Source organism: Budorcas taxicolor, chromosome 12 (genome assembly GCF_023091745.1).
Source record: "Budorcas taxicolor isolate Tak-1 chromosome 12, Takin1.1, whole genome shotgun sequence".
Lineage (NCBI taxonomy): Eukaryota > Metazoa > Chordata > Mammalia > Artiodactyla > Bovidae > Budorcas > Budorcas taxicolor.
The window spans coordinates 28,520,392-28,529,312 of record NC_068921.1 but is presented as its reverse complement, the minus strand read 5'-3'; the positions used below and the strand labels follow the sequence as shown (position 1 = coordinate 28,529,312).

General features: G+C 42.3%; 1 pseudogene; it reads right to left on the bottom strand.

Moving 5' to 3' along the window:
* Window positions 1-7,129: 7,129 nt before the first annotated feature.
* On the bottom strand, window positions 7,130-8,125 carry LOC128057785 (malate dehydrogenase, cytoplasmic-like; annotated as a pseudogene).
* Window positions 8,126-8,921: the final 796 nt, after the last annotated feature.

The following is an 8,921-nucleotide window of genomic DNA, read 5'->3' as shown; positions in this document are numbered from 1 at the left end:
ATACTTTCAGATGGGTCTGTAGAGCACGTAAGGTGTTTTTAAGCCCTGATAACTTGGCCAGGTTCCTATCTCCTCTGCAGTGGAAGCAGCTGAGATTGCTGCTCAAAAGGCTCTTTTAGCTTTCCACTTATTTCCATTGGGCTCCTTAGAGTCTTCTGTGAGCATACTCAGCTCAGGGGTCAGTGAGGGATTAGAAATAGTTTATATTAGTTTTTGAGGTTTCTGCTTCTGTGACTCACTCATTTTCTGAATTTGCCCTCTGAATTTTTAACCACTCTGTGGCCATGACATTAGTGAGCCTGCAGCTTTTAGCTTGAGTTCTAGTAGTCTTGTGCCGTTGTAGACGGGGAGTACCCTCAGGGAAAAAGCTGTGTAATTTTGAACCTCTTCCAATGTATTTCCCTTCTTTCAGTGGTCAAATTTCCAGTTTCTTCCTACTCTTGGTGCTTTCTTCTCTCTTCAAATCATTTTTACAAGTAATTTACCCAGAGTTTTTTTTTTTTTTTTCCCAATAATTGTTATATGAAGAAGGGTTAATGAGTTGATACAGAGAAGGCAATGGCACCCCACTCCAGTACTCTTGCCTGGAAAATCCCATGGACGGAGGAGCCTGGTAGGCTGCAGTCCATGGGGTCGCTAAGTCGGACATGACTGAGCAACTTCACTTTCACTTTTCACTTTCATGCATTGGAGAAGGAAATGGCAACCCACTCCAGTGTTTTTGCCTGGAGAATCCCAGGGATGGGGGAGCCTAGTGGGCTGCCGTCTATGGGGTCACACAGAGTCGGACATGACTGAAGTGGCTTAGCAGCAGCAGCAGCAGCAATGAGTTGATAAAAGCTGTTAGAATTCTTCAGACTCATTTTCATTCATTTCACACTGGCCTGAAGCGCAGTTGCTGACTTAACACACACCTTGTTTTAGACCTGTGTTTTTAGAATAAGATAGAGACTCACTATTTCTTCAATTACATCATGTATTTGGATTAAGTAGGTAATTATTTAATGAAAAACCTGGAGCTGAACAGTGTTTGCAAAAACTTGTGAAAGGGACAGCCATATTTCTTCTGCTGTTTCTTTTCCCCTTTCTTAGCACCGGCCTCTGATAGATAGCAGTGGAACCCGGGACTAGGTACTATTGGAAGAAAACGTTGTTTTTGGTTGTGTTTGACTGTTACTTCTCTTGGTATTTATAAAAAAGTACTAAAATGTGTTGACCTCTCTGCTGCCCAAGGGACTCTCAAGAGTCTTCTCCAGCACTACAGTTGAAAAACATCAGTTCTTCTTTATGGTCCAACTCTCACATTTGTATATGTTTACTGAAAAAACTGTGGCTTTGACTCTACAGGCCTTTGTTGGAAAACTGATATCTCTGCTTTTTAATATGCTGTCTAGGTTTGTCATAGCTTTTCTTCCAGGGAGGAAGTGTCTTTTAATTTCATGGCTGCAGTCACCATCTGTAGTGATTTTGGAGCCCAGGAAAATAAAATCTGTCACTGTTTCCACTTTTCCCGCATCTGTTTGCCATGGAGTGATGGGAGTGGATGCCATGATTTTCGTTTTTTTAATGTTTCACAGTTGTAGGAACTGGTTATATACACTGAATCTGATGCTGGGCTTGATGTCAGCAAGGCTGGGAACTGGGAATGGAACACGGACATGGAGTGATGGAGAGTAAGGTTAAACTGGAACTACAAAGAATTTTCGGAACTTATAGAAATGTGTTGAAACCTATGAGCCCAAACTTGAACCTTCGTGGCCCTCACTGCTTCCACACCTGTAACCTTGATGATGTAGGTGTCCTGTAGTGACACACCTAACTCTGCAGATGCACAAGAGCCTGCCTCAGGATTACTTGGAAAAGCAAAGATGGGACCTGACAGAAGTTAGGAAAACTGTAGGCCCAGTTGCTGCCTGTGCCAGTGAGGCTGAGCCCAGAGATCCTTGACAATGTCTGAGGGCTGCCGTAATGCCTGAACTTACTTTAGCATTCCAAACCTGGGGGCTGCTTCTCTTTTGTCTTCTGCATCTCGTGGGGATTGATTTTTTTTTTTAAAGCTAACTCTAACCAAGAACCCAGGGTGTATATTGTCACAGGGTGTATACGCAGAGCACATTATGAGAAATGCTGGGCTGGATGAAGCACAAGCTGGAATCAAGATTGCCGGGAGAAATATCAATAACCTCAGATATGCAGATGACACCACCCTTATGGCAGAAAGTGAAGAGGAGCTAAAAAGCCTCTTGATGAAAGTGAAAGAGAAGAGTGAAAAAGTTGGCTTAAAGCTCAACATTCAGAAAATGAAGATCATGGCATCTGGTCCCATCACTTCATGGGAAATAGATGGGGAAACAGTGGAAACAGTGTCAGACTTTATTTTTTGGGGGGCTCCAAAATCACTGCAGATGGTGACTGCAGCCATGAAATTAAAAGGAAGAAAAGTTATGACCAACCTCAGTTCAGTTCAGTCGCTCAGTCATGTCTGACTCTTTGCGACCCCATGAATCGCAGCACGCCAGGCCTCCCTGTCCATCACCAACTCTCTGAGTTCACTCAGATTCACGTCCATCAAGTCAGGGATGCCATCCAGCCATCTCATCCTCTGTGGCAGCATATTAAAAAGCACAGATATTACTTTGCCAACAAAGGTCTATCTAGTCAAAGCTATATGGTTTTTTCAGTAGTCGTGTATGATTGTGAGAGTTGGACTATAAAGAAAGCTGAGCGCCAAAGAATTGATTCTTTTGAACTGTGGTGTTGGAGAAGACTCTTGAGGGTCCCTTGGACTGCAAGGAGATCCAACCAGTCCATCCTAAGGGAAATCAGTCCTGAATATTCATTGGAAGGACTGATGCTGAAGATGAAATTCCAACACTTCGGGCACCTGATGTGAAGAACTGACTCACTGGAGAAGACTCTGATGCTGGGAAAGATCGAAGCCAGGAGGAAAAGGGGACGACAGGATGAGATGGCTGGATGGCATCACCGACTCGATGGACATGAGTTTGAGTAGGCTCCGGGAGTTGGTGATGGACAGGGAGGCCTGGCGTGCTGCAGTCTCTGGGGTCGCAGAGTCGAACACGACTGAGTAACTGAACTGAACTGAACCCAGAACCGTGAAAAATGTATTTGGAAAAATGTAGTTGCTACCCTGCAAGGTAAAAAGCTATCACAGACCATCCTTTGTCACCATGGCACCAATGCACACCTCTTTTCATTGTATTTATCTTACAAATAAAGACAATTGTGAAATTATACTTCTGGTGAACATAACTCAACTATCCTTTGTTCATCTGATAACATACTCTCTAAGATAACATTCATCTTAAACATTCATCTGATAACATTCTCTCTTTAAGAGAGAATACAAAATCTCTTTATCCATAGGTGGGTTAATTTCTTTTCTACCTGTGTCACATTTTCTACTTAACTTCCTGTAACTCAGATACCAAGATATGATGTGCGATTAGGTACTATCAGATGATTATCAAGAGGGAGATAAATCGGTTTAATAGAAATAGAAATATTTTGTATCATAAAAAGAAGAAATACTCATTAGAGTTTTAATTTCTACAACTAATCATGTGGTAGTAGTTGCTGTCTATAATTACTTTCTGCTGTCACTCCGCATTCCCTCTGTTCTTGGCAGTATCTCAGCTGATGGTGGTTTCTTGCCGGATGGGGTGACCTGAATCTTCATTCCTTAAGGGTCTGGGTCATTAGCAGTCCTGCCTGATTGTTGCCATTGACTTTCATCGCAGTACATGGAAATACTAAGTGGCCTCCCAGAGGAACTCTTGCATTCCAGACATACTTTGTGGGAGCCCCTCTTGTGTAGTAGGCACTAGACTTCCCCTTGATTGTGAGGTCAGTCACCCTAATCGGTCTGTGACCCCTTCTTTGTTTGTTGATTCCTTGCCATGAATAACCCAAAGTGGCTGGGTGGCAGTCTTCACTTCCAGTTTAATGGAATCATTTCTGCATTCCTTGGTGGAAACTAAAATCTAACAAAGGAGCTATATGGCCATAGATGCATATAGGTGGCTAAGTGATGTGGTGTGCTGTATGTGCCAGTGAGTTGGGAAGCAAAGTGAATTAGTTTAGAGTGACAGTCAGTTAATATAAATTAATATAGGCACATTTCATAATATTTGGGGAGTTAATCAGGATACCCTGTACTAAATAATTACTTTGAAAGTAGTGTAAATATATTCAAAATGTGCATTATTTTTTTCTTTTTTACTTTCTTTACTATACAGTATTTAATAATGGACTGGTGGTTGGTAACAGTTGAGTTTTGAATCTAGATCTGATATGCTTTTTAGATTTTTAAATTTGTTCGTTTACCTCTAGGGTGAGACTTATATTTACTATTTTGAGCTTTTATAAATTAATTTTAAAGAATATAGAACAGTGAACATAAATGACTTCATTTATTTTCACAACTGAAAATAGTACAGTAGCATTGTGTGTTATATCTACTCTGAAACTAGAAATTATAATAATGCAGTGATTAGGAGGGTGAGCCTGGAGTCAGACTACCTGGCTTTAAATTTCACCCCCCCTCAGTTCAGTTCAGTCGCTCAATCGTGTCCGACTCTTTGCAGCCCCATGAATTGCAGCAAACCAGGCCTCCCTGTCCATCATCAACTCCCGGAGTTTACCCAAACTCACATCCATTGAGTCGGTGATGCCATCCAGCCATCTCATCCTCTGTCGTCCTCTTCTCCTCCCACTTTCAATCTTTCCCAGCATCAGGGTCTTTTCCAGTGAGTCAGTTCTCTGCATCAGGTGGCCAAAGTATTGGCGTTTCAGCTTCAACATCAGTCCTTCCAATGAACACCCAGGACTGATTTCCTTTAGGGTGGACTGGTTGGATCTCCTTGCTGTCCAAGGAACTCTCAAGAGTCTTCTCCAACACCACAGTTCGAAAGCATCAGTTCTTTGGTGCTCAGCTTTCTTTATAGTCCAGCTTTCACATCCATACATGACCACTGGAAAAATCATAGCTTCGACTAGATGGACCTTTGTTGGCAAAGTAATGTCTATGCTTTTTAATATGCTTTCTAGGTTGGTCATAACTTTCCTTCCAAGAGGTAAGCATCTTTTAATTTCATGGCTACAGTCACACTTACCCTAAGTTTCAGTTAACTGTTGCTCTGTAGCAGTCCCTCCCCCCCATTGTCAATGGCTTAAAATGAGTGCGTGTTATTACTCCTGAATCTGTAGGTCACATGGGTGGTTCCGATGATCTGGGCTAGATTTGGCTCATTTCAGCTGAGTTGATGTCGTCTAGGATAGAGAGGAAACAAGGAGACCTCACCCTGGGAACTGATACAACATCACTTCTGCCACGTTCTGTTGGTTCAAGTCAAGTTGTGAGGCCAGACAAGATTCAGGATATGGGGAAATCAGCTCTACCTCTTGATGGGGGGAGCTGCATTATCACATTGCCAGGAGTTGAATCTAGGAGGGGTGGAGAATTGGAGCCATTTTATAGCCATTTTACCATAGAACTCGACCATGCACAAGGCTCTTCATCTCTTTGAGTCTGTTTGCTAACCTGTAAAAATGGCTAGGAGAGTAATGATTCTTTTTGAGACTATTTTGAAGATCAGATAAAATAATCTGTGTGAAGTGTCTTTGGTTGTGTCTTGATGTCTGCCAATATGTGCTCAGTATATGTTTGTTATTATTGTTTGGTAGTAAGTGAAAGTAAAAGTCGCTCAATTGTGTCCGACTCTTTGCAACCCCAATGGACCGTATCCTGGCAGGCTCCTCTGTCCGTGGAGTTCTCCAGGCAAGAATACTGGAGTGGGTAGCTGTTCCCTTCTCCAGGGGATCTTCCCAATCCAGGGGCTGAACCCAGGTCTCCCACATTGCAGTTAGATTCTTTACCATCTGAACCACCAGGCAAGTCATGGAAGGTAATAATTGAGTGTGTTGTATCTATGTCTTAAAATACTTACCATGATCCTATGATGCTATCATTATTTCCTTCTTATAGCTGAGGAGACAGACTGAATTGCTTAAGTTATCAATATGCCAAGGTTTGTGGTAGACCCAACATTTGAACCAACATGTTTTTTTGTTTTCGCCCTGAAAGTCTAATACTTGACTTTGAGAGCCAGTACAGTGGTAAAACGTGGCCTCTGGAGCTTTGTTAGTCCTTGTCCCACACCTTTTGGGCCTTTTACCCTTGGGCAAATTATTTAACCTCTTTATGCCTCACTTTCTAGGAAAGGAGATTGCATACCTTGGTCACATGGTTGTGTTGAGGATTAAATGAATTAATAGAGGTTAAGTGTTTGGAACTAGCTCAGGCTAGGTAGGTATGAAGTATGTTGTTATTCCTTTTCCTCTTTATTATTACACGCTGCTGTGTTTAGGTTGAAACTGTAAAAACTTTTCAATTGAAAAGATTAAGTGAGACTGAAATTATCACCCTTTTCTTTTTAGAGCCATCTAATTTTTTCATGAAGTAGTATTGACCTTTATGGTTAGCTTCTTAATACACTAATTATGGATTTTACTGATCTGAATTGGTTATATAGGGATGGTTCAATTTGAGGAAAAACTATTCCACAGTATTTTGTCTTTTTTTCTCCCCCTTTTCCATTCTGAGCTTTTCTTGCACAATGTCATTCATTTCTATGGTTTCTATTCAATGTTGGTTACCCTCAAATCAACATCTGAAGTTTGACCTTACTCCTGATTTTCATTCCTTAATTGTCTTGTCTTTTCTCTCCAGTTAGTTATTGAAATTACTGTTCTTTCTCACATTGTCTCCTCTCCTGTATGCTTATTGCTTCTGGTTTAGTGCAGATCCTCCTATTTTGTTGTTGTTGTTGTTTCTTTTCTTTTTTTAACATCTGACTTTATTGTTAACTCTGAGAACATCTTAGTTTTGTTTTCCTTTTCACTTGAATACACATTTATTTTAGAATGAGGCAGTAGCAGCATTATAATAAGCCGTCACAAAGTTGTACCAAGAAGCACACAATCTTTAAAGTGTGTTGTTTTTCACAAGTAATTTAAGTATGTCATTTATTATTTCGCACTAGAGGCAAAGACGACAGTTAGGTTCTTCAGCTTTGGAGCATTTAGTAACACTGAAATGATTGTCTAGTCAGGCAGAGGCAAGAAATTCAAATGCAGTTTCTTTCTCTTCTTTCTTTGTAGTAAGATCCATCTTCTCACATGAGAAATCATTAATAGGGAGACCTTCAATAACCTTCTAGGTCTTATCCTTGATTGTAACAGGGAATGAGTAAAGCAGATCATCAGGAATACCATATGAGTTGCCATCAGAGATAATGCCCATGGACACAAACTCTCCCTCTGGGGTTCCAAACCAGATGTATCTGACGTGGTCCCAGATGGCTTTTGCAGCTGACGTGGCGCTGGGCACCTTCTGTGCCTTGGTGACAGCAGCATCATGCTCCTGCATGGCCCTGATGAATTCTCCCTTGAGCCAGCTGTCATCTTTCAGAGCTTCATAAACACCAACTTCCTTTCCTTGCAGTTTCACCTTGGCGTGGTTGACATCTGGATACAGAGTTGAGGAATGGTTTCCCCAGATGATGACATTCTTTACATCCTCAGAAGTCACTCCAAGTTTAAGAGCAGTCTGAGCTTCAGCTTGGTTGTGATCCAAATGAGTCAAGCAACTGACGTTCTCCTTTGGAATGGATGGCGCCGACTTAGAGATAGTCAGGCAGTTGGTATTGGCTGGGTTTCCCACCACCAAGGCCTTACCTAGACTTCTTGGGATATTTGTCCAAGGCTGCACCCTGGCATTTGAAGATTTTCATATTTGCTTTGAGTAAATCTTTCCACTCCATGCCATCCCTTCTTGGCATGGAGCCCATAAGAATGGCCACATCCAGGTCTTTGAAGGCAATCTCTTCTTTATCTGTTGTGATGCCATCTTTCAGGAGGGGCAGGGCACAGCCTTGCAGCTCCATCAGGACACCCATTATGGGAGTGATGGGAGTGATACCCAGCCGCCGAGAATGATAGGCCGGCCTTTACCGAAGACAGATCCATTCCCAATACTGTGCAACAGTGAATATGCAATTGGACCAGCTCCTCCAGTCACAAGGACTTGGATTGGTTCAGACATGGTTGGGAAGGGCATGGTGACTTCCTGCATCTGCCAAGTGAGCCTCAGGCAGTCGGGTCACCTCTGTCCTGGAAGCAACTCACATCTTAGTTTTGACTGGCATCAGAGGTGGAAGCTCGTGGAGAGGACAGCCTCCCTCTCTTGGTAGTCTCTTTCTGGCATTTTTCTTTGGCCTCCTCCATTTTCTTGGCCACAAGTTTAGCATATTCTGCAGCCTGCCTTTATTTTTCTCGGTACACTGTTTCCTCAGGGTAATATACTGGTGTTTGTGTTGCAGAACATGCGAAATACAGACACTGACTCTTGTGTGCCTTGGCCCTAGGTTTTGAACCCTGTTTGTTTGGGGGCTTTCTCACAACGTGCTTGTGAGCATTATGGTCTTTAGAGAGATTGAAAACTTTGGTAATTCTAGCAGTTTGGGAGTTCTGTTTTGGTTCTCAGTTGTTGAGCCACAGCAGTATCAGTGTCTGCAGGAATATTCCTTTTCTCCCTTTAAAAAAAAATGACAAATTGAAAACACTTAGATGGGTGTTCACAATGTAACCCTGAACATGTTTGCACTTTCTTTCCGGTCTTCCAGGTCTTTGCAGGACTGCCCATTAGTAGCAGATGGACATGGCCATAGGTGAAAAAACGTGGAGACCTGTTTGTCGTTCCCCCCACTGACTTGCCACAGAACTAACCCTTGCATTCTTCGCCCAGAGCATTAGCAGCAACTTCTGTGGCTACACGTGTCTCATAAAGTACAAAGTTCACTCTCATCGTCTTCAATGAGTTTCTGGCATCTAATGTCTGG